The following is a 27,310-nucleotide window of genomic DNA, read 5'->3' as shown; positions in this document are numbered from 1 at the left end:
ATCTGGAAGGACATGGTGGGAGGACATATGTGGCCAATGGACCTAGAGCAAGGATGTGGCAAAGGGAGGTAAAAGGTGATGAGGGAGCCCTGAGAAGGCAGGAGATGTGGGTGCAGTGTCAGCACTGGTCTGAAGAGAGCTGCTCACAAGTGGGTCAAGGGAGGTCACTCTTCCTACGAGCCTGGGAAGGCAGGAGACCCTTGGTCACTCTTGGGCTCCCCTGCTCTTGAAGTCTTGCCACAGGCCTGGGTTGAGTCCTGGATTAACTGACCACATTAGGGAGGGTCACTGGGAGATGAACTTGCCCACTCCTGCTGATTCTGAGCTCCTCTTTCCATCCCCATCTCCCTCCAGCGTGACAACCCCTTTGACAAGGGCTGTGTTACATCACGATGTGTATGCCACTGGGACCCAAGTAAGTTTCTAAACCAGGGGCTCAAATGGTGGACCCTGGGTTTGGTATGGTAGATGAAGCTGGGTCAATTTCCCGTGGTCCTTTACCCTAGCTCCCAGGTCGTGACACTCATGATCCTTTCCTTTGGGGTTTCTACAGGGAACTCTGGGAGCTTCTGGGAGTTTTACTACTCATTGCCTTTATAGGTTCTTGTCCCCAAAGATGGAGTAGAGGGGAACCGCAGCCTAGATGAGGCTCCTGGACGAGAGCCCTGGTCTCTGTGCTTTCCAATCTGAGGTGTGAGGGTGGTCAGGGAGACTAGGCCAAGGTGGATAGTGACCCCTTACATTTGGCCTCTTGTTCCACAGGTACATGTCAGAAACGGTGAGTCTCCAGATAGAGCTGAGGACTGAATTGGAGCCAACAGAGGTTTCCTCCCCAGCACAACATTCCATAGAGACCCCTGCACTCAGGTCTCCAACTCAGGGTCCCCCAAGGGGTGTTGAGGCTGCACCTTTACAGGAGGTAAGGAGTAGTGGGTGTGCATTGAAATATGGGGTGCCTGTGGGCTGTGCATGTATTAGAAGAAGCCATTCAGATTGGGCTGTCCCTGAAGCTGATGCACTTGGAGCATAAGGAGTGGGACTGTGAACCTGGTACACGGTCAAGATCACAGGGCTTCAGAGCATAGGAACGTGTCCCTGGATAGACAAAGAGAAAAAATGGAAGCACTTTCTGATTGGCTTTGGGCCAGTCCCTTACCTTTCTAGACCCCATTTTTCTAAGCTATTACTGAGGACTGAGACTAGTGTAATAGTTGATGCTTTAAAGAAGATTCTAATTTTTTAATGGAAATATTTACCTGATGTACCATGTGAAACATTAGAGTGGAGCATTAGGAATGCATTGGGATGGGTAATATATAGTAACACCGCCCCCCCCCCCATGGGCCCTAGTATTGACTTATGTTCTAGCCGTTTCTTTGTTCTGCGTCCAGGCACCCAGGGACATGACTCTGAACTGTGAGGTGGACATTATGGAGAGCCCTTATGTACTGACACTGTGTTTAGCTTCCCATCAGTCCAGTGCTGTAGTGGGAAGCCCTAGGAGAGGCTTGGCCTCCCATTCATGCTTAACACCCAGCAATGCAAGGATGTGCACCAGAAGTTCATCTCCTGAGCCTCACATGGGAGCCTCTCGTGCCTGAGTCCTCATTCACTCTCCTGGTGAGAATGCCAAGACCCCATGACTGTTATATACTCATGTTTTTTCTTCTTCCTAGGGCTACTGTGCCTGTCTGCCCTAGATTCAGAGAAGCATGTTTCCTGGGAGTGGGGGAAATGTCTGGGGGGATGAAACAAATCCCTCCTGGAAGGGAAGATCATAGCTTCCTGGATACCCAAGCTCCTGAATCAATACTGCCTGACTCTTTGACCTTGGACCAGACATTTAGCATTTCTCTGATCCTAAAAATGTGGCAACAGTAATAATTGCAGTGACTGACCTTTTTGCCTTCCTGGCAAGGGCTGGAGAGGAGAGGAGAGAACACCCAACAGCCTGAATAATACCAAGTGCACCTGAAACTATTCCATAAAATAGAAAGGGAACTTACTTATTATTAGTTCTAATAGGCTAGTATATTAGTCATAAATTACAAAGTTTCAGTTAAACATAAGTAAGTTTTATAGAGATGATGGTCAGTATGGTAGCTGGAATTAATGTATGGCGTACTTGAAAACTGACAATAGAGTTAGGTGCAGAGGTGCACATCTACAAGCCCAGCTACTCAGGAGGCTGAGGCAGAAGGATCACAAGTTGAGGATCATTAACTTAAAAGAGAATTGTTTTGTTTCTCCAAATGAAAACTAAAACAAACCTTAAAAGTCCTGGGGATGTAAGTCAATGGGAAAACACCCTTGGATTCAATCCTCTGCAGTGAAAAAGAAAAGATAAATTGACAATCAGTTTTGTAGGATTTTTGTTTGTTTGAGGTGGAGATCCACTATGTTGACCAGGCTAGTCTTGAGCTCTTATGATCATGCAATCCTCATATATAAATGTCCTGAGTGCTGGAAGGCAGGTGTGTGCTACTGTACTAGCTAGAAAGTAGATTTTAAACTAGGTTTGGTTAATTCCAGCACCTCAGGAAACTGAGGCAGGAGGAGCACAAGTTTTAAACTAACCTCGACAATTTAGCAAGACTCAGTCTCAAAATAAAAAAGGGCTGGGGATATAGCTCAGTGGTAGAATGTCCTTGGGTCAACCACTCAGTACTGTAAATATATACGTACACATATACGTATACATATTCCATATATATACCATTGTATACTGGATTTGGACAGTTGTTTAGATTTCTGCTTTTGGGCTACTAATATGAATAAGGATAAAAACTTATAGCTTTGAGCATGCTAGGCAAGAGCTCAAGCCATTGAGCCCCACAAACATCCCTATGTATAAATTTGGGAAATTTTCTCACTATTGGTTATCACAGTACAGCACTTCCCACCCGCCTTTTGTTTTGAGTCTTTGGTGGGGATTCCTGTGATGCTCAGACTGGTCCCATATTTTTTGGCTCAAGTGTTTCTCCTGCTTCTGCCTTGTGAGCGGGTGGGAGTACAGGTACATGCCACCACACTTGGCTGTATAATCTCATATTGATAAGACACTTTACATATCACAGGACATCCAGAATAAAAAACAGCAATTTAAGATGACTGAGCATAGTGACATATGCCTATCATCCCAGCAGCTAGCTCAGGAAGCAGAGACAGAAAGATCATAAGTTTGAGACCCACCTAGGTAGTTCAGTAAAACAGTATCTCAAAATAAAAAGGGCTGAGAACGTATCTCAGTTTTATAATATTCCTGCCTTCAATTCCCACTACTGCAAAAAAAATGATAATAATAAAATTAAAAATTGGAACATAAAAGCTTGATTTGGTGACACATGCCTGTAGTTTCAACTATTCTGCACACTGATGCACAAGGATCTCTTGAGTTTGAGTTTGAGGACAAGCCTGGATAAAATGGTGAGACATTAGGTCTCAAAAAACAATAAAATAATAATAATAATAGTAACAATTGGTGAAGTCAGGCACTGTGGCTTACACCTGTAATCCCAGTGACTTTGGAGGTTGAGGTAGGATAATCACAGTTTTGAGGAAGGCATTGGGGTCTTAACAAGGCTCCTGTCTCCAAATTTACAAAAGAATCAGGGGAAAAGGATGAAGCTTGGTGATAAAGCACCTCTGGACCTCTGGATTCAATCCCTTTTACAGAGGATGGGGGTTGAAACAAACTAATTTGACTCCATAACATTAAAATCTTGGGACTGGAGGTATAACTTATGGTAGTGCTTAGCATGTGCTTAGTGTGCTTGTGGCCCTGGGTTCAATACCAAACAACAACAACAACAAAAATAAAAACCAAACAAATTAAAATAAAATCTTTATGTATATATCCCAAGTCACAAATGAATTTGTTAGTTGAACCTGTATACCTTTTGACTCCAAAATGCAATTTTTAACAAGTGTGTAGAACAGCATAGATTAAGGTTTTGTCTCATTATTTAGATAGCAAAAAGTAGCAAAAAATCAACTTAAATGTCATTAGCGGTAAATTGGTTAAAATATGGCATGACCATGTAATGGTCTACTAGACTATTTTGAATGGATTTAGGGGAAAAAACTGTAATGTGTTGCTTGGCACAATGGAGAATGACTATAATCCCAGCAGTTTGGGAGGCTCAAATAGGAGGATACCATGTTCAAAGCCAGACTCAGCAACTGAGCTAGACCCTAAGCAATTTAGTGAGATCCTGTCTTAAAAAATAAAAAGGGCTGGGTATGTGTCTTAGTGGTTGAGTGCCCCTGAGTTCAATCCTTGGTTTCTCACCCCTCAAAAAGATAGGAAACAGAAAACACTGTATAAGTTGGGTTCCTAGTTTAGAAGCCTTACCTACATTTTTAGTTCTTGAAATGATGAAGTTGAAATGGGACTGCCTTCCTGTGTTCTGTATTTGTCTAAAGCCTAGATCAGACCCAGACAAAAGCAAGCATCCTTTTTCCTGTGTACTGTACCCTGACTTTTGCTCGTGGTTTAAACCTTTTAAATTAGGAGCTACTCTGATGGGTGAATAACAGGAAGACATACAGGTTTTACACTTTGTCCCTCTCCCCTGCAAAAACCTAGCACTCCATTCCCAGTACTCTGTTTTGATCTTTCCTGTTCATTTGCAAAATAGATACAGAAAAGTAGACTGGTTAAAATATAGTCAAATCTAAAATTATGTATATTGGTTTGTTTCATGTATTTTGGTATTTATCTCTGAAAAATTGATTTTATTAGAGCAATTCAAACCATAACACATTTATTAATTTCTCTTTATTTTAGGGTATGGCCAGGACAACAGGCTCGATTGGTACAGATCTCCAGTATCACCAAACTAGAGCAAAAGGAGAATCCTCAAGCTCTGCTGGATGTCTTAAAATTCTATGACTCCAACACAATAAAGCAGAACAATCTAAGTTTTACTTCTCCTGGTAAGACATCAGACAGTGGTAAAAGACTGAATCACATGGAAAATTGTGAAGGACTGCAAACGAAAAAGATTATTTCTGGAAAAATAAAAGGCTAAGCTACATTTTTTGGTCCCTACTTTCTCCTATATAGATTCTGCTTTTTGTAAACTGGTTGATCTTGAACATCATTCCGAGTCTAAGAATTAGATTGATCTCATGGTTTTCTTAGAAATGGAATTGGATGTTTTAATTTTTTTCCATAATTTTTATACATTATAATTAAACATGATAGTGGGATTTACACTTGTTATATGTTGTTACCTTTATTTGGAGTTTTTTTCTTCCTCATTGCTTTAAATGACTTTCAGTTTAGTAGGAAAAAGTCTGGATTTATAGGTATGTTTACGCTAGAGATATGTTTATTGTCAGTGGCATAAAATGAAGTTTTGCTATATAAATGCATTCACCTTGGAGTAAAAAATGTTTTTCTACTCAAAAATGAACTAAGAGGATTTATATCTCAGAATTAGAATATCTTTGGGTAAGAATTGGAAAACAATGGATTTTCTATAAAAAAAAAATAGCTTGTGTAAATCAGCATCAGAATCAAATCCATGTTTTTCAATTGGTTTAGCAATCTCTAGGATGTCTTTTGAGATATAGAGTCCCCTTCTCCACACTGGTTCTCATGCTTTCTCTTTCTTGCATTGTACTTTAAAGATGCAAGATCTTTTGTCCTGTTTACCTCAGTGTAGATTTTGCCAATTACATCTCCCAATGTTTCTTTTATTTAATGTGTTTCTCTGTCTCTAAAGTCATATATCTAGTTTCTAAAAATAATATAATTAAGGGATGGGGTTGTAGCTCAGTGGTAGAGCATTTACTTGGCATATGTGAGTTTGATTCTCAGAACCACATAAAAATAAAGTAAAATACAGTTCTTGTATCCATCTACAACTTAAAAAATATTTTTAAAAATGTAATTAAATGAAAATCATATGTATCTTGAATTAATTGTATTTTATATGTTTCCATCATCACAGAAACAAAGGTTGTGTTCAAAGAAGAAGTAGACTTCTTTGCCAAGTAATACTGATCCTGAACTTTTTTATTTTAATCTGGTATCCTTAGGAAATCAATTCAGGTTTTATCCTTAGACTTTTACCTAAAACTTTTGGTGTCAACTAGTAAGTAATTTACATTTTAGAAAAAAGAAACTTATGTTAAAAATAATGCTTTTTACATATGCCATGTTTGGTGACTTTATATCCCCTTGTTCCTTGGTAGGCAATTCACTGGAGAGAGTATCTTAAACAATGAATGTTTCATTTTAATACAGATTTATGGGTATAGTTTCCATTACATTTTTGGGGGTGTGGTGGGGTGGGCACTGGAGATTGAACTCAGTGGCACTAAACCACTGAGCCACATCTCCAGCCCCATTTTGTATTTTATTTAGAGACAAGATCTCTCTGAGTAGCTTAGTACCTCACTAAATTGCTGAGGCTGGCTTTGAACTCAAGACCCCCCTGCCTCAGCTGCTGAGCCAATGAGATTACAGGGATGTTCCACCACACCAGGTCTCCTTTACATTTTAATAACTTTATTGAGGTAAATTTTGCAGACCATAAAATTCAGCCATTTTAACGATCAATTCAGGTTTTATAAAATGTATTTTTAAGGTTTCATTACGTTTATAGTGTTAATAGCTGAGCCTCTTTTGAATGACATCAAGGCTTTCAGAGAAATGTAGAAATGAGAAATAAAATAAGTAATCTGAAAAAGAGGAAAGATCCAAGTTTTGGGTGGGGTGGATATTGGAGATTGAACTCAGTGGCACTCAACCACTGAGCCACATCAGGCAGGGGGATCTTGAGTTCAAAGCCAGCCTCATCGATTTAGTGAGGTGCTAAGCCACTCAGTGAGATCTTGTCTCTAAATAAAATACTAAATGCGGCTGGAGATGTGGCTCAGTGGTTGAGTACACTCTCCATTGCCCACCCTACCCATTCAAAATAGTCTTAAACTATCATTTATTATTACTCTTACTGTCTTTTTTCTAAAGAGGATTTTTCTACTTAAAGTGAAATCAGTTTAAGAAATTTCATTTGCTCCTCTTTTATAATATTTTTCTTTCTTTCATGAATTATTATCATTCTTTTTTTTTCATATTCAGAGAAGGATGCCTTCCTTTCTGGAGCACCAGTAGTAAGTTAAAAATTGATTTCTTATACTTCTTGCTCTAATTTAGGTTCCTGAAAACAAATCTGTTGTTATCTTGCTTTCTAAAATAAATTCAGCTATCAGAGGTAAATACCTATTTAATATATTTCTAAAGAGTATTTATCAAATACATTTGATAAATATCAAGAATATTTATCAAATATCTTTATTCCATGTATTTACTTTTCCATATTTTATAAAATCACCTTTGTTTTTAATTTTATATTGGATCCAGTGAGGTTTAATCATTTAAAAATTAGCTGTTAAAAAAAGAACTTCTTAAAGTATGTTTATAAACAGAGAGCTGTTCACATTTTAACCTTTTAATTTTACTGGCTTCTCTTCTTTTGCTTGTGTGATGAATGCAGCTGAATACCAATGGCTCAGAAACATTAGCTGTAATAACTGAGGAAGTTGATAGTGATAAAGAGGCTGCCCCTCCTGTCATTGGCCCAGGACCAGATCATACAAAATCAGTGATTGACTAATGACCCATGTGCTTATCTGTGCATGTGTGTTTCTGAAAACAGCTGTTTGCTTTTGACTTTCAGTGGCAATTTCAATTAGCCTTCAAATTTAAAATATTTTAGTATGAGAAAATTAATTCAAGATGAAATTAAGATTTTTACCTAAAGAGGACTCATCAAAAACTACTCTTTCAAAAATAAAAATCTAATGGTCTCTTTAAAAGTTAGAATACTTACTAGGTTTTTGCTTTCCATATTTTTCCCTCTTTTCCAGAAAAGTGATCTCTTTCTCTGGTTTTTCTGTTTCATAATGTGGATAACTATTATACCTACAACTTGGATCTTTCCTCTTGTCCAGATTACATATTTTATTTCTCATTTCTACATTTCTCTGAAAGCCTTGATGTCATTCAAAAGACAGATGAGCATGAAATTTCTCACCAGCTAAAGAGAATTTTGATAGTAATGACCTCAGGTGGAGCCAGGAAGGGAGAACTACTAAAGAAACTTGCAGAGGACTGTAATGTGGTGGCACACAGTGCATTGCACAGGCAGAGCTTTGAGGACTGCCATGGGATCCTCATCTCATGATGGATGGCTATGTTGTTTTTTTTTTTTTTTTTTTTTTCATTCCTCACAATTGGCTTGTTTAGGTGAAAGGGAGGGTAGGCATTATATTTGTATAAAATGTTTTGTGAAAATTAGTAACAGTTATCTCAACATCAAGGTTTCTCATTTTTGCATTTTATCTTTTTGTATTAAAAAACATTATTTTTGAAGTGTGCTACTGTTTTACTATGTTGTTATACTATTTTTTAAAATTTTTCTTACATTTAAAAAATGTTTTTAGTTGTAGATGGGCACAATTATTTTACCTATTTATTTGTTCTGTGGTGTTGAGGATCAACCTAGTACCTCACATGTGCTAGGCAAGCACTCTACCCTGTTATACTATTTTGGATCTGGGCACACATAAATTTTATTTATGGGCCTGCGATTTTGGCAGTTAAACTTGTTTTTTTTTTTTTTTTTTTTTTTAGCATTGTGGACTGAAGCCATGGGCACTTAACCACTGAGCCACATTCTTAGCCGCCCCCACCCCTCCCCGCTTTTTTTTTTTAATTTTGAGACAGGACCTCACTAAATTGCTTAGGGCCTCATTCAAAGCCACTGAGGCTGGCTTTGAACTTGGAATCCTCCTGTCTCACTCTCTCAAGCCCCTGGGATTACAGGCACACCACCACTGCATGCAGCTGCTAGTTACACTTTTAAATACATTCATGCTATGGCAAAAAAAAAAAAAAAAAGTCTCACATTTTTTTTTAATACATGTTTTTTTGTTTTCTGAAAGTACTGTGTGTCCTTTAGAACAATAAGTGAGATAACTTAGTTTTGGTTAAAAATTAAGGAACTGAATAGTGTGTCAGTAAGAATATCTAAAAATAATGAACTATATCTCTGTAGATTTCCACACAGTCTGTAACTGACCCGATTCCTGCACCTCTTGGTGATTCAAATGTTGACAATGGTGCCAAGTCTTCAGAAAAACAGAAAAAGAAGACAAATTTGACTGATGAAGAGATTATGGAGAAATTAAGTATGTTACCTACATTTCATATTATTCATGAATTAATATTTCTTAAAACAATTGGCCCAAGTCTGGGGATATGACTCAGTAGTAGAGCACTTACTTAGTGTGTGCGAGACCCTTGGTTCTATCTCCTGCACTGCAAAAAAGAAAAGAAAATATCCAGTTGGATTGTAATATATGCCTTTTATTTTACCTTAAGTCAGAAAAAAAAATTGTTTCCCTATAGGAGTAATTACTTCCATTAAAATGTAGTGAGCTGGGCATGGTGGCACATGGCTATAAGCCCAGAAATTTAGAAAATTGAGGCAGAGGATTTCAAGTTCAAGGTCAGTCTTGGTAACTTAGTGAGACCTTGCCTGAAAATAAAATATAAAATGGGCTGGGGGTATAGCTCAGGGGTAAAGTGCCCCTGAATTAAACCCCCAGTACCACCCCAAAACAGTGAAGTCAAAGTAATATTTATTTTGTTTGTCATGGCATTTGAAACGTAGTATGTATTCATAGTGAAGTCAGTTTCTTTGGGAGCAATACTTCTTTCCTATGAACCAAATTTCAAGGATATGTACATGGGTGTAGTTGAAAAACTTATCAAAGAGGTTTGTATATATTTGTCCAAACTGACAGATTTTCAAAATAGAAATTTGTAGTAATAGGATATATTCCAAGGAAAAACATGTTTTCCTTGTCTCTTTTAATTCATTTACTGTCAGTGGCCTGAATCCAGCATTATAAATAATGTAAACAGTTCCATGAAGGGGTAACAATAAGGTCTGTTTACAAGGCTCCAGTAAGTATAAAGAACAATGTGACCTAGAAGGCTCAAGGAAAAGTACTTTATACATGGGTTCCTACAAGCACTTACATGCTCAATATTTATTTGTTCTTGATTCCTCAGTGCTTTCCAATATGAAACTGCTTTGACTGTGGTATCCTACATATATTTGTATATAATATTCCTTCTCTTAAGAGGGATGCTGCTATAAAAAATAAACCTGAATATTATTTTTGACTATTCATTTGTTACCATAGTTATCACATCCCATATCTTTATGCCCTTAGCTTCTTGGCTGGCACCTTAGTAGCTAATTTGAGGTTAAGAACCTAGATAAGATTATTCATGGGAGTTTCCTTGATATTGTCCATGTCTTCTTTGGTCTTGAGTAAGTAAAAATTTAATGTGATTTTCTTATATTTTGACTTACTGGTCATAATAATTTACATTATGTTTTTATATCCAACCTCCTAATTTTAGCATTTCTTGGTCTGATGTTGAACATTCCTAAAATAGGTACAGGATTAATTCTTATTAGAGTAATCTCTATAGTAGGAGGTGGTTTACTAAATATATTGAAAGGAGAAATACTGAAATAGCCAGAAAAACCAGTTAGAGTTATTCATTTGGCTATCATTTATTTATTACTACCGATTGGAGTTTCATAACTTATCACTAGTGTTAAGACAGGTACTGGAGAAGAAAAATAGGGTGAGGAATTTCCCATGAATTTCCAAGTTTTTGTTTATTTCTATTCTTGGGGTTGAACCCAGGAGTGAGCTATACCCAGCCCTTTTTATTTTTTGGTTTGAGACAGGATCTCACTGAGTTTCCAAGACTGGTCTCCAGCTTGTGAATCTTTTGCCTCAGCTCCTGAATAACTGGGATTACAGGCACATGACACCACATCCTGCTGGAATTGCCATTTCTTCAGTGTTTTGTTTGAAACAAATTATTGTTGAAACTTTTATGTGTTTGAAAACCACTGTTTTAAAATCAGTAGAGTTTATTAAGAAGGGTTAATGATACCAAAATTAATTTGTCTTTAAAATGCTTGAGTGAGCTTTTAATGTTTTGTTGTTATTGTTCTTTAAAATAGGAATTATTGTGAGCATTGGTGACCCTAAGACAAAATATAAAAAATATGAAAAAGTTGGACAAGGGTAAGTATTTCTGATTGTATTGTCATATTGTTCACTACTTACTGGGTATTCAGAATGAGCTCTCTTTTTCCCCCTGACATTGAGCACTCACTGTATTCTATGGGTGATACCTTATTGGATTTGTGTAAATACATAATGCAGTTATTAAAAATTCAAAACTCCTACTTGTTAGCAATGACTTTATATCATTGCTTCTTCTTGAATGTTATTTCTCATAGATGGCAAAGGATTATGAGATGGAAAAACTTCTCATGATATATTTAAGAGACAATTTTATTGCAGGGTGATAGGCCATAAGTCATTGATTTGGGGCTGGTATGTAGTTCAGTGTAGAGCATTTGCCTAGGATACATGAGGTCCTGGGTTCCATCCCTTACATTGCAAACAACAAATGCAAAGCAAAGCAAAAACCCATACATTTAGCTTGTGTGGTGGTACACACCTATTATCCCAGCAACTCAGGAGGCTGAATTAGGAGAATTGCAAGTTTTCAGCCATATCAGCAATTTAGCATTCATTCTGTACCTTTTACTCCTATATTTTTGTAGGTCTGAAATATTTTAAATAAAAGTTCTGGCTACAAGGATTGCCTACTCCTTTCCCTCCCTCCCTCCCTCCCTCCCTCCCTTCCTTCCTTCCTTCCTTCCTTCCTTCCTTCCTTCCTTCCTTCCTTTCTTTCTTTCTTTTTTACTTTCTTTCTGTTGTTGTTTTAAGGTGCTAAACCTTAAGTGTTCTTTGATCCTTTTTCAATTGTGAGAAGGGCAAAGTCTTTGGATATTATAAATGGTTGTGATTTAGACATCATAATTCTGACTGTGTCTTTTTCCCCTAGGTGTTCTGGCACAGTTTTTATTGCGATTGATGTGGCTCTGGGTCAAAAGGTAGCAACTTTTTTCATACTTCTAGATGTGTATATTGGATTTTTGTTTAGGAGAAAAACTAGATAAAGCTAAACATATTCAATAGAAATGTATTTTTTAAGTTGGATATGTTGTAAGAATTAAGCTATGTAATTTTATAACCATTCTCACATTAGGGGGAACAAATAAGGAATCATATCATGAATGTGCAAGTATTTAAAAAATATTTTTCCAGGTTGGAGTGAAAAGAGGATGAATTCCTGGCACTGGACTGAGCTTAGGTTGGTTAATCAACTTCTAGAAAAATTAGAAAATATTAAGGTTCTGGGTAGTATAAAACACTGTGTATAGTCAGTGTGCAAGTAAAAATATTACTTTGTCAGTTATAATCTCATAATTTCACTATGTAATAAATATCATGTGGTACTATAAATTCTTAACTGGTTGGTGTTTGTTACTTTCTGAGAGAATGAGGAAAATCATTGATTTGTTTTTCAATTCCATTTCCATTATAAGTTGCTATTAAACAGATTAATTTACAGAAACACCCACAGAAGGAACTGATCCTTAATGAGCTTTTGGTGATGAAAGAATTAAAGAAACCCAACATAATTCACTTCTTAGACAGGTAAATATGTTTGAGATTCTTTTAATCATTGGGATTAAAAACATGTAAATTTGTATTCTGGTGGTTCAACAGAGGCTAGCCACTTTGAAGTGTCAATACTGAGAAGTTAACTTAAAAGAGAAAGAGAATAGGTGAAAATAGCATATTCCAAATCAGAAGGTGCTTTTGCTACAAGGATATTACTTGGCTGCTGAGAGAAGGCAGGCTAAATGAAGGACATTGCTGATGGTGTGTATATTCATGCAAATGATCAGAAGCAGAAACATTAAGGAATGATTAGCTGAGATTCATGTCTTAACCCACAGAAGTGACTACACACAATTCTTAAATGTTTAGATCAGATTTTATATCAAATTCTGTTCTTTGTAGGCAAATTGTACATGTTTATAAGACACTCCTGTAGGCCAGGTATGATAGTGTAAGCCTGTAACCCAAGTGACTACAGAGGATGAGGCAGGAGGATCATGAGTTCAAAGTCAGCCTCCATAATTTAGCAAGGGCCTAAGCAACTCAGTGAGACCCTGTTACTAAATAAAATACAAAATAGGGCTGGGAATGTGGTTCAGTGTCTGAGTGTCCCTGAGTTCAATCCAGGGTGCAACTCATGAAGTTTACAAATTAATGTTTAAACAAAATGATAGAATGAAAAAATAAGTATAAAATTCAATACTCTACAAAAGTGGTTACACACATGAATGAAAAAATGATACTAGAGGTTGTGTTATAGGGTTACAGGTGATTTTCTTCCACATATAAATTTGTTTAGAGTGATGAATTGGTAATATATTTTGAGATTTTTAGACCTATTATTGGATCTGCATTCATGGAAATAAATTTTCAGGTACATTTATTTGCTTTCTAAAATAATATTTCAAGTCAGCATGGAATGCTGATTAAAATAAGCCATAGGCCTTGGAATCATTAGAACTTTAGAAGCTGATTCTGTCACTTATTATGTGATCTTAGATTAATTAGTTACTTAATCTCTCCAGCCTCTGTCTCTATATTTGTAAAGCAAGACCAATAATCTCTGCATTATAGGGTTACTTTGGTTGGAAAACTTCAAAATATATGCCTAGACTACTATTATGGCAATCTATGAAGTAAAAATCATAATGAAAATCATAATGACCCTCAGACATTTTTTGTGCTGTTACATAATATCTTTCCAGTTTTCTTGTTTATTCTCAAAACTATCATCTCTGTCATTTTATTATTATGGTGCTTGACATTTGCACTCTTCAACATAGAGTGTCATATGTTCAAAAAAATAGAATGTCAGTTTTGTATGTTCTATTTTTAGTTACCTGGCAGGAGATGACTTGTTTAATAACAGAGTACCTTGCTGGTGGACAACTGACTGATGTTGTTACAGCAACTTGCATGAATGAGGCATAGATTGCTGCTGTGTGCAGAGAGGTGAGTTTGCTTTCATTGGGATAAAGTAGGATGATGTGGGGTTAGCAAGAGATGCCTAAAAGGAAGGTTTTCCTACAAGGGGAATTGCACACATTCTCTGCAAGTTATCCCATATTATTTCATCTCAGATGAGAGTGCCAGTCCTTCATATATAAGATACCTTTGGAATGAGTTATGGCACTTTTTTATTTTTTGTAGTATTGGGGATTGAATCTAGTTTGCTGTACCACCTAGTTACATCCTCAGCCCTTTTTATTATTATTATAATTTATTTTAAGACAGTCTTAAAAGATGCCTAGGATGGCCTGGAACATATAATCCTCCTATTTTTGCCTCTGGTGTTGCTGGGGTTACACACATTGCTGGTTAAGACTTTGAAGAATAAAATTCACCAGCAAATCTCCTCATAGTCATCATAATAGTTTAGCATCCAAATAGGGCACTTCTGAGAATAGATTGGGGTACTTTAAAAATATTCCACTCAGCCAGGTGTGGTGGTGCATGTCTGTAATCCCAGTGACTCAGGAGGCTGAGACAGGAGGATTTAAAGTTCAAGGTCAGCCTCAGCAACTTAGCAAGGCCCTAAGCATCTTAATGAGACTCTATCTTAAAATCAAAAACAAAACCTGCTGGAGATGTAGCTCAGAAGTAAAGTTTCTTCAACCTAAAACCCCAGTATCTTTCCTCTTGTACCCTCCCCTTCCTCCTGAAAATTGGGAAATAAAATTATCACAGGAAAATCAAGACACATGTCTAACTTTAATATCAGTAAGTCTGCTTCTAGATTCATTGAAGGTGAAGAAATTGATCATTTCTTTATATTTTTAAATGGATTTCCAGATGTTCTGTTTCCTATGGCTAGTAGAATTTTCCAAATTACCTAAGCCTGAATCAAAAACAAGTGTTCCACCTGTCCATCTGTAACTTTTTCTATAGAGGAGACTTAGGTTACTAGTTTTCTCATTATCATTGAAACTGATATTATGCTCTCCTGATGTCACAGGGATCATTGTCATAATTGACAAAATTATAAAAGTTTATGAGGAACTATTGTATAATACACAGTGAATTATAAACTTGTATACTACATAGTGAATTATTTTTATTCAGGTAAAATTCTTGAAAATTTAATTCTAAGTTGTGTTCCACCTAAGAAGGAAGGAAATAAGAACTTTTCATAGTTCTGAATATTATGTCCCTTAACAAAGTAGGTTTGGTCATCTAAAAATTAATCAAAACTTAACAAGAATTTATCTATTTAGACTTAATTTATTTTTTTCATAGTTGATATAAAATCAGTTTCAGGAGTTATCCTAACTGCAATCACTTGGGTCTTCTTTTCTGTGCCAAAATTTTTAAATTGTGACAAGTTAATTTCTACTTATTTGTACAATACTTTTTATCTCCTCAACAATTGATTAAATGCCTCTAAATATAATATGATAATACCATATATATTAGTTTTTTCTTTGTATAATAGTAGAATATTTTGAATCATAATTTTAATAGTTACAAATAATGTGCAGACTTTGTTGTTCTATTCTGATGGGAATAGGAATAAAAATACTACAACTTTTCCCAAGTGTATGACTTATCCTTTCAGTTTATATTAAAAAACCATGGGGCAAAGAATTTTTTAAAATCTCATTCTTGTTTTTAAGGAAGGGAGGAATTTATTTTTACTTTTTTCTTTTAAATATTTTTAGTTGTAGATGGACATAATAACTATAGTTATTTTTAATTGTGGTGACTTTGTTTGTTTCAGTTCTGGGGAACAGACTTAGGGCCTTGCACATGCTAGACAAGTGCTCTACCACTGAACTCTACCAGTAGCAATTCTTTCATTGTTGATGTCAGATTGTGGATAGAGCTTGACATAAAATCTACCAGAGAAGAAATGAAGAAAACATGATACATTCCATTGACAAACCCCTGGATGCAACCAGATCACCCTCAGTTCTACCTGCTTTTCTCGGTGGCTCACATTGATCAGACTTCTGGGTACCTGAGGTTTCAACTGCAAATAACCACAAGTTTATTCTCTAATATTGAAATAATCTCTAAATAACTTATGTTTATTTACCTGCTGTGTACTATTAAGCATTTAAGCCTGAAAAGGCCTAGAAGTATATGGATTTATCCAGTATTTTATAAGAAAGACCATTGAAGTCAAAGTTTTAAAAATCCATGGCAGAGACTGGGGATGTAACTCAGTGGTCAGTGGTAGATGGTCTGTCTAGCAGGCACAGTGCCCTGGGTTTGAGGCCCAGCCCTGCAAGAAAAAAAAAATAAAGGAAGGAAAGAAGGAAGGAAGGAAGGAAGGAAAGAAGGAAGGAAGGAAGGAAGGAAGGACAAGCAAGCAAGGAAAGAAGAGAGGGAGGGAGAAAAGCAGAAATGAATCAGTGATAGATGAGCTGGACATGTGGCAGATGACTGTAGTCTTAGCAGCTCAAGAAGCTGAGGCAGATGGATCAAGTGAGGCCAGCCTGGGCAACATTGAAAGGTGCTGTCTAATAATAATAATAATAATAATAATAGTAATAATAGGAAATAAAGGATTTAATAAGACATTATTTAATGATGTCTCTAGATGAGATCAGTGTGTGGGAGGAGATCTTCTTACTAATTAAGGGATTATATTTTCATAATATTGCTTATGAGATTGTTTTTTTATAAATGTTAAGTATTGCCTGGGTCTTTGGCTGAATACTACAGGCAGTGCTCAGGCCACAACTACTATTATAATGATCCTGTGAACTAGTGAATGGGACTTTCAGGGACTGCTTCATTGATACCTGTTTTCTTTTGTTCAGTGTTTACAGGCATTAGAGTTTTCACATGCCAATCATATCATTCACCGGGACATAAAAAGTGACAATGTGCTTTTGGAAATGAAAGGAGAAGTTAAACTTAGTGAGTAACAAGTGAAGAAAAAAAACATTCATTATTTTACTATATTTTCCCACATTTTATATATTAAAAAACCGTACTCTGTTTATATTTTTGAAAATTAATATATAGAAGGGGAAAGAATCTATTCTAGAGGCAAAGACTACAAACTGGGAACTAGATTGGGTTTAAATAACAAACCTGCTATTACTTACTTAGTACTTTGGGTGATTTAATCTCTTTGTGTCTCTTTTCTCATTTATTCACTGAGGAAGATAATAGTGCCGATCTCAGGATTCTTTTTGGAGGTTAAAAATGTAAAGGACTAAGAAGCAGTGTCTAGGACTGTCCTAGTGTTGATGCCATCTTAAAGGGCTCAAGTTGAATTTGTTTATGCCATCTGTTAACACTGTTTTTTTTTTTTTTTTTCATTGTACTCTTCAGAATTCTCTGAGTTCTATAGAGTATAGCCTAATAAGGAGAAGGTTATATGACCCTGCCCTCAGAGATGACAAGAAAAATATCCCACTTTTCTGATGTTCTTCTGTATGAGACACAGTAGGGTCATAAAAAACATCCTGAACTTCTTTCCTCTGTGCCCATAATCTTCGAATACCTTCCTGCCCTCTGGAGAACTCAGGCAGAGCTATTAAACTACATACTGTAAAGGTTACTCAATCAGGTCATGAAAATATAACATTCTATATTTAAATGATTTTAGTGGGCAATTGGAAATAGATAATCACATACATTTTCGGTGGAGACACATGAAAATGAAATTAGACATATTGATTAATGTTTTGTGGTGACTCTGACACTAGATGAATACTCTTAGGTAAATGAACTACAATATATATGCCTTGGACACCCATTTGTAAATGAGAATAATCTTAATAGTAAGCATACCTGGGGCTCGGTTTAGTGGGGCATGCCTGTAATCCCAGTTGTTTGGGAGGCTGAGGCAGGAAGATTACAAAGTCAGAGCCAGCCTAAGCAATTTAGCCAGGCCCAAAGTAACTTAGGAAGACCCTGTCTCTAAATAAAATATTGAAAAAGCCTGAGAATGTGGCTCAGTGTTGAAGCACCAAGGTAAATTACCCAGAACCAAGTTTTAAAAAACTACCTATCTCATAGGGTTATCATGAGGATTAGATGTTTTTACAAGATACTTGGAACAGTATCTGGCTTTTATAAACACTGATTTTCATTATAAATATTATTTTACCTAACAGTTGCTCTTTTCTGTATTCACTCCTATAGAATTACTAAATTTTATCTGCAATATGGTAAAGAAAAACTAAATTATCTTAAATGTCAAAGAGTAAAGAAATGGAAATTAGGTGTTTTTATGTACTACAATATTTATAGTTTTTAAAATGAAGCAGATAATATATTAATATGAAATGATATCTTCAATGAACAGTTTACAAAATCTCCTAGTTAGGTAAAACAGACAGGAGTTCATAGCTATTATTCATTCTTCTATAAATACAAAAGAGTCTAAAACTTACAGACCTGAAACCAATAGTAACATAAGTAGTTGAATGGCTTTAACAATAGAAGTGAAGAAAAGATTGTAAGTTCTCATCCTGACCTTTCAACAAAATTACCATCAAGTACTAAAGTAGGGTTTCTGTTCCTCAGTTACAATAGAGGCAGGTGGGGTAGATTAATGCTAGTGAGTACCTTGTCAGTACAATTGCACTCAACTGTGTTCTTTTTCTAAGCTCTCTGCTCAGTTGTATGCTTAGGGATTCTAGCTTCTCTTTATTTTATTCTAAAGTAGTTTCAGTGTCTTAACCTTTGCCTGATTTACTGCATTTAGATTTGGTGTCCAACTTTGGTGATTTTCCTCCCTTTCTGGTAAAACATCTTTCAGTTTTACTAAAACTTGAAGAATAAAATGTATTATTAAGAATGAAAGCCCTTCTACTAATTTGTACTCTGTTGTAGGAAGAAAAAGCAAAAGTGGCAGTATGTAATGTCTTCTAAATATTTTAATCCCAGTCTGGATTACTTTATTGTTAAATTCTTCTTTTAAGAAAATAAAAGAGCCTGAACAGTCAAAATGTAATTATAGCATCTGAGGTGAACTCTTTTATAAAACCTTCCCTAGAAACTATTAACTCTAAATGTTTTGGTTTTGTTTCTTAGCTAAGTTTAGTTTTTGTGCTCAGATCACCCCTGAGCAGAACAAACGCACTACCATGGTTGGAACACCTTATTGGATGGCACCAGAAATGGTTACATGGAAAGCTTATGGCCCTAAAGTTGACATTTGGTCAACTTTAACACTAGCTTTATTTTTTTCTCCTTAAAGCATAGTTCAAACTTCCTTGTGTTGTTCACTGGTCAAAAGTTTACAGTCAAAACATGACAAAACCTGAACTCTGCCCTTATTATGTATCTACAAATCACACAGCTTTTGAGTTAGAGAGCTGAAAGTATTAGCTGAAGAGTATAGATTTTTACTGGTCAGCAGTGTGGTTTCTTGTTTTGGGTATAAGTAAGAACATACTCAGCTTTTTACATAGTTGAAGTACTCTAGTTAGATGCCTTTATCTATAGAGTTAGGGTATTTTTCTTACACATTTAAATAACCTGGATATAGAAATCAGGTTATCCACTTTGAATGTCAGCCTCTGAACCCCAAAGTCCAGAAAAGAGAAAAGTAAGGTCACACCTCTGAGAAAGGTATATAACTGATAGTGTTCAAGCCCATTTTTAAACAGAGTAGACTTTGAACAAGTAAACATTCTTGCATTTGAGGTGAAGAATTTCAACCATCCTCCCATCTCCATTTATATTCCCATATGTGACACAAAATCATTAGTAATTAGGGACATACAAATCAAAACCACAGGACACCACTTTCCACCTCATTTCAGACAATAATCACCACTGATGAGAATGTTGTAATATTAGAATTGTTGTTGAGGCACAGTGGCGCACAACTGTAATCCTGGGACTTGGGAGGCTAAGGTTGGAGGGTTGGAAGTCTGAGGCCAGCCTGGGCAACTCTGTAAACTCCATCTCAAAATTTAAAAAAAGGCTATGGATGTAGCTTAGATGTAGCACACTAATGAATTCAATTCCTAGTACTACAAAAATGAAAATGAAAGAAAAGTTTGGAATTCTCATATATTGCTAGTGGGAATGTATTATGTTGCACTGCTTTAGAAACAAATTTGACAGTTCCTCAGAAAGTTACTATTAAATTACCATATGACCTAGCAATTCCACTACTAGGTATATATCAAGAGAATTAAAAACGTATGTCTATGGAATGGAAAATATAGATCAACGGTAGAGTGCCTCGCATGCACAAGGCCCTGGGATCAGTCCACGGATCTGCCAAAAGAAAAAAGGCAACATGCCCACAGAAAACATGCACAAAGTGTTCATAGAAATACTATAGGCTAGAGAGAACTAGAAACAACCCAATTATCTGTCACCTGATGAATAGTGGAATATTATTTGGCCATCAAAGAGAAGGAAGTGCTAACACATGTGCAATATTGACCCTTGAAAGTATTATACTAAGTAAAAAAAAAAAAAAAAAGCCAGACAACAGAGGGGATTGGATGTAGACATTCTTTGCTGAATGCTTTTTCAGAACCCTCTACTTTCATATATTTATTCAGCCAATATTGAGTTTAAAACCAGCCTGGTGCTAGGCAGTGTTTAAGTTACTGCCTAGAGAATCAACAAAAATTCCTGCCTGTGTAGAACCTACGTTCGGATGAGAGGAAAGAAACAATAAGGTAAATCAGAATAATAAATTAAGCATGGACTCTTTAAGTGCTAGATTGGCAAGGAGAGAGAGAGGCAGGGGAGTCAGGGATTTGCTTTTAAAAACAATGCTTTTGGAGGGCATCACTGAGGTGACATTTGGACACAGATGTAAGAGAGTGATGCTTATTTACCTAGGAAAGGCATGACAAGCAATTACAAAAGCCCCAAAGCAGGAATATTCCTGGTGCATTCAAAGATCTTGAAGGAATTTAGCAGAGTCAGAGTGCATTGAGCAAACAATTGGCAATAAGGTAGTCAGTGAAATGAGGCCCTGTGTAGTGCTGTGTGGGGATTCTGACTTTTTATCTGAGATGAGAATTCTGGCTTGTGTTCTAAGATGGGGAAAACACTGGAAAGTTTTGAGCAGAGGCATAAAATAGTCTTACATAAATTTTAACAGGCTCACTCGGGTCACTTTGTTAAGAGGAGATTCTCAAGGAAGGCAAAGGCAGAAGCAAGAAGACCAATTAGGAAGCTGTTGCAATAATTCAGGCAAGAAATGACAGTAATGTAGACTAGGCATTTTAAGGTTAATACACCTACTAAGATGTTCAAGTGGATTTGTTGAACAGGCTGTTGGGAATGCAAGTCTGGAACCCAGGTTAGAGAGATCAAACTGAGGCTCCTTAGCTACAAATGTTTTCTAAAGCTATAAGGCAAGATGACATCACAAGGTCAAGGGGTTATAGACTGACAAAAATTCAGCTGGTACCCTGACACAGTCCATAAATAAGAGTTGATCAGGCAGACCAGCAAGGAGACTAAAAAGGGATGGCAGGAAAGAGAGGAAAAACTAGATAAAGATATGCCCTGAAATCTACATGCAAGAAGTGAGGGACAGATCAGCTTGGCAAAAACTGCAGTTATTTCAATTAAGATGAAGACTGAGACTTGATCAATTTAGGCATAATGTTGGTGAAAACTTGAGGAATGGAGACATCTGCTTTCTGTCAAAATGAAGTAACACAGACCAGATTAACCCACCTTGCCTGAATCAACCCTCCAAAACAAGATTCTGTGAACCAGTACTTTTCAAGACACTGTATCAGACAATGAATGAAGAACAATAAGGAACAACTAAAGTGAAACTTATGGCTGCCACAGTTGCCAGGCCATGTTTAGAGAGGGATGACTGTGATGGGACATTGCTGGAAAAGCTGTGAAAGAAGAAAAGATGAAGACTTTCAAGATCTGTGTGGAGAGGCCCCCCTTCAGCATTCAAAGGAGATTGGTGTGAAGAGCCAATGTAAGTAAGACTAAGATATAATTGTCTGACAAGATTGGAAAGAACTGGGTTGGGGTATGGTTTAGTGGTAGAGTGTTTGCCTAGCATTTGCAAGAACTTGTTTCAGTCTCCATCACTAGGAGCAAACATTGGGGCTGGGTGTAATGGTGCACGTCCATAGTCCTGGATAGTTAAAAGGTTGAGGACTATTTGTATGAGGAACATAGTGAGACCTCCAGCTCAGAAAAACATGTGAAAGCTTGGGAGTAGTACCTGTTTCTCTCAGTCACTGTGGAAAACCTTATCATTCATAAGATGTTGAGTAGAGACATTGAATCTAATCTCAGTGACGGGAAATAACTACCATTAAGTTAAATACTACTTCAGTTCCACCTAACAAATCTTACAAATGTGACCCAAATAGTTTAAAACTGCATCCCAGAACAAAGCCTAAGAATATTTACAGGGCCACAACCATAACCATGGTTATACTCAGACCTCAGAAAAGGCTTCTTCAGCATCCTCTGTCTTGGATCTGGTTGGACCCAGTGAAATCAGTCATTTCCCAAATGTCATCACCTATCAGCAGATCCAGAAGATGATCAAAGGAGGGATTTTCAACTGTGAGCTTGAGACTGTCAAGGCTCAATCTGGCAAAACACCATGGCCTGCAGAAGGGGAATCATATGCAGCATACATTAGAGAAGGAAACCTAGATGATAACGGTGAGAATTGTGCACCAGCTGCTCAGATGATATTACAAATCTAAGAAGATTGACATTTGTACCAGAGCCTGTACCTGAAGATAAAGAAACATGGCCCAAAACAAAGCAGATTCTCATGGAACATACCCAGAAGCTGAAGGCAGACAAGATTTGTGATAATCTTGACTGACCTGTCTGAGGCCCATGGGTCTGAAACAAGGGAAGACCACTAGTTTTGTGCAAAGCACCTCCAGGCCAAGAAAGACATTAAAATAATGTTTATAGTTGTATAAACATTAAAAAGTATTAAAAAGTCAAATATATCTTTAAAAGACCCAAATTGAACTTAGTCATGTGTTGTGGTTTGGATATGAAGTGTCCCTGAAAAGCTCCTGTGTTAATGCAGGAATATTTGTAAGTGAAATGATAGGATTGTGACAGCTGTAACCCAATCAGTCTATCCTAGTTTGAATGGACTAGGTGGAAACTGTAGGAGTGCTGCTGGAGGAGATGGGTCAATATAAGCTGCCCTCGAAGCATTTGTTTTCCTCGTATCCCTTTCTTCCTCTATGTGCTTTCTGGCCACCTTGAGCAGAGCAGCACTCCTCCATCATGCTCTTCTGCCATGACGTTGTCTTCACCTTGAGCCTAGAGTATTCCAGTCAGTGCACCATGGATTAGCAAAATGCATGTTCCTCTAAGGTTTTCTTGTCAGGTATTTTGGTCATAGTGACAAAAAACTGATGAACACATTATGGAAACTAACATCTGAGATTGGGTTAATAGTAGATTATTATAGAAATAGAGACTAGCCACAGTGAAACATAAAGATAGGAGTGAAATAAACTAAATAAAATCAGTGAGCTGTGAGATCATTTCAAGCGTTTTAGTAATATATAATGAAGTTCTAAAAGAAAAAAATCAACCCAGAAATCTATCTTTCAAAAGCTAAATAACAGCTTTCTCAAAAACATTACAGTTGAAAGTACTTGTAACTATTTGGGTAAAAAATAATAACAGTAGAGGCAGGAGATATGCATATGTAAAATGACAATAAAAGACTCAGGGCTAAGGGGAAGAACCCTCAGAAATTTGTCCTATGTTGCATGTTGTGTCACTTGATGGTAGAACACGTTAATTAAAAAATGCAAACATGAAATAATACAAGACAGATGTGTACCTAATAAGTAAGGAATCATTAAAAAAAAAAAGGGTGGGTGGGTGGGGTAGGGATGTAGCAGAGTTGGTAGAGTGCTTGCCTCACAGGCATAAGGCCCTGGGTTAAATCCCCAGAACCACAAAAGAAAAAAAAAAAGAGAAGAAGAAGAAGAAAAGAAAAAAGTGCTGGACTGGAAATATAGTAGTGGTAGAGTATTTGTGTGTTAGTGTGTATAAGGCTCCAGTTCAATCTTAGAACCAGAAAAAATAATTAAGTAAAAGGCATAGAGCAATGTATACAAATATCAAAACATCATACTGTACCCCATACATACATACAATGACTATTAGTCAATTAAAAATAAACATTAATTTTATTAAAGGCCACATTGAAGGAGATATATTATAAGGGGCAACTGAAAGAGCTCCCAATAACCAAAGCTGGGACAATTGGAACAACAAAATAAAGTAGTTAGTAATTAAAACTTGAAATTTAAAATAAATATTTATGAATTTATGCTGACATAAATGATTGAATAAATAAATGTGAGAGAAGAGACAGATCAATCACCTATGCAGAAGAATTCTAAAAGTTTATGTGTCTACTCCACCTGCAGGAAGTAGAGTATAACTCAAGTATGGACTGCACAGTGACTTCCAGAGAAGTATGGGAAGGGAAGAGGAACTTCACAGTAGGCAAAGTTAACAAGCCCTTGGCCAGGTGATTAGGTTAACATCAGCAGTCATAAACCATGTGGCTAATAGGTACCTTTAATATGATGTAATGAAAATAGTACTGTTGCCAGGCATGGTGGCCCAGCTATTTGAGGGTCTGAGTCAAGGGGGGGTCACAGGTTGGAGTCCAGCCTCAGCAACATAGTAAGACCCTATCACAAAATTGAAAATAAAAAGAGCTAGAGCTGTAACTTTGTGGTAGAGCAATTCTGGGTTCAATCCCCAGTACTGCAAAGAAGAAAAAGAAAGAAAAATTTGTGACCTTCTCCCAAAAACCCATTATTTTGATATATCCTTTTAAAAAAATTCAGTAAAGGAGTAATCCTACAAAGTATGATATCTTACCTGACCAGTACTCCTCAAAACTTTTTAGAGTCATCAAAAACAAGGAAAGTCTGAGAAACTGTCATAGCCAAGAGTCATCTTAGAGACATGACAACTAAATATATATGTCTTAGAACAGGAAAGGATAGCAGGAGAGTAAATAAAATAGGGAAATCGCGTATGCTGCTGAAAGCACTAAGAGCCCATATGAGGTTAGTGGATCTCAATCTGTAGTGGTGCCAGTCGTTGTAGATGAGTGGGGTTTATCCCACTACATTCAGCTGCATGGATACAGGAAGGAATACAGTTTTAACCACAGTTAGCTGGATAAATGCTGTAAAGAGAGTGGGAAAGGGACATGGAAGTGACATGTGAAAGGAAAGATGGACACTAAAAGACCCATGGGATTTTCCGTCCCAGTGGAGTCATAGGATTAATGACTTTGTAGTGCTAGGAGTACAAATGATAGGAGGTAGAGCGCAACAACAACTTAAGAGTTGCAGTTGCTGGTGGCTGTCCTGGCAGAGGGAAGGACATGGTGTATATGTTGAGAAAGGCAAGTGCGTAAGCACATCAGAGAAGAAGACAAGGAACCATAGCATGCATCTGTGTAGCTATTAAAATAGCCACGAATTATGAGAGGAGTAATGGTAGGGATGACAGTGCAAAGAGCTATGATCTGAAGGAGTGAGGGGGGAATAAATAAAATAAAGGGCAAAAGATCTAAATAAATAACTCACCAAAGAAGATACACAGGTGGCAAACAAGTATACAAAAAGAGCTAAATATATATGTAGTTAGGGAGAGTCAACATAACAATGAGATACCACTGCACACCTATTAGAATATTTAAGTTCAAAAAAATCTGACAATATGAAATATTGAATGAGGATGTGGAGCAACAGGAACACACATTCATTGCTAGTGGGATGCTCCAACCCTGAAGACATTTTTTTAATTTCCCACAAAACTAAACATAACCTTACCACATAACCCAGCAATGTGTTTTTAGGAATTTATCAAAATGCATTGAAACATGTCCAAAAAAACTTATACACAGTTTTTATAGTATCTTTATTCACATTTTATTGTTTTATATATATACATGTTTTAACCACATACACACACATACACACACACACACATGCATACACACACACATACATACACACACACATATATATCATTTAGATTAATAGAAGCATATCCATATTTTTTATTTGTGGTAGAGTGCTTGCCTAGCATGCACAAGTCCCCAAGGCTCAAGCTCCAGGACCACAAAAAATAAATACACACACACACACACACACACACACATTTTGGTAGTATGTGTATACACACACACACACATATCATTTATAATAAGTACACTGTTCTATAATGCAAAATATCAATAATTAGAAAATAAGGGACTAATATGGGATATTTTAAGATCCACATTTTGAGATTAGGTGTGAATTTGGAAAATGCATTTGCAAGGCTATATAGTTGTCTTTTCAGTTTAAAGAATGTCAGCAAGATCCATTAGTTCCTCCTGTCTCAGAAGGCAACTTGGTGATGGCCTCTATTGTCTGCTTAATTTCAAAACCTAAAACTTCTACTAAAAAGTCATTAATTAGAAATAATTTAATTTCTACAGACTTAAATTTAATAATCAAAAACTTAAAGAATATAAGATTTTCTAAGGGTATTTGTTAAATTATGAAAACTTCCACATTATAAGGTACTATTTAATTTAGAATAATTCGTAGGAATTATGAAGCTAACATATAGCCAGTTAAGGAAAAGAGTTATAGTAAATCCAATTGTTTTGAGATATGACTTTTAAAAAGCTTGTGAATGTTTAACAGGATTATACACATTAATACTAGAATTGTCATAATTTTTCTTTGTACTTATATGTCACTCAGGTGGGGTTTTTTTTGTTGATTTTGTTTTCTTTAAGCAATATATTGTTGTTACACTTCGACACAGAAAAGATGAAGCTGCCAGGCCTCGTGGCACACAACTGAACTCTCAGATTTTGAGAGACTAAGGCAGAAAAATCCCAAGTTTGAGGCCTACCTGGGCAACTTAGAGATACTGTCTCAAAATAAAATGAAAAGAGGGCAGGGGGTATAGCTCAGTGGTAGAGCACTTACTTGCCTAGCATATGCCTGGGTTCAATTCCTACAGCACAACTCCTCAAAAATAAAAGAGAGAGAGAGAGAGAGATAGATAGAGAGAGAGAGAGAGAGAGAGAGAGAGAGAGAGAGAGAGAGAAGAAAAATAAAAGAAGGAAAGGAAGGAGGATTCAAAATCCAAACAGGTAGAGATAATGAAAACCTCACTTTACTCACTTTAGTATTTATGTGAATGCCTTTGAAGTATTAATAGGGGATAGAGATGTTTTTCAGTGCAAGAGTGCTTTCCCAGCATGCACAAGGCTCTGGGTTTGATC

General features: G+C 36.5%; 1 pseudogene; it reads left to right on the top strand.

Moving 5' to 3' along the window:
* The first annotated feature begins 295 nt into the window (after positions 1-295).
* Positions 296-27,310, top strand: part of LOC143407863 (serine/threonine-protein kinase PAK 2-like) — a 28,024-nt pseudogene continuing 1,009 nt past the window's right edge.

Source organism: Callospermophilus lateralis, chromosome 10 (assembly GCF_048772815.1).
Source record: "Callospermophilus lateralis isolate mCalLat2 chromosome 10, mCalLat2.hap1, whole genome shotgun sequence".
NCBI lineage: Eukaryota > Metazoa > Chordata > Mammalia > Rodentia > Sciuridae > Callospermophilus > Callospermophilus lateralis.
This window is presented reverse-complemented; position numbering and strand designations above follow the sequence as displayed.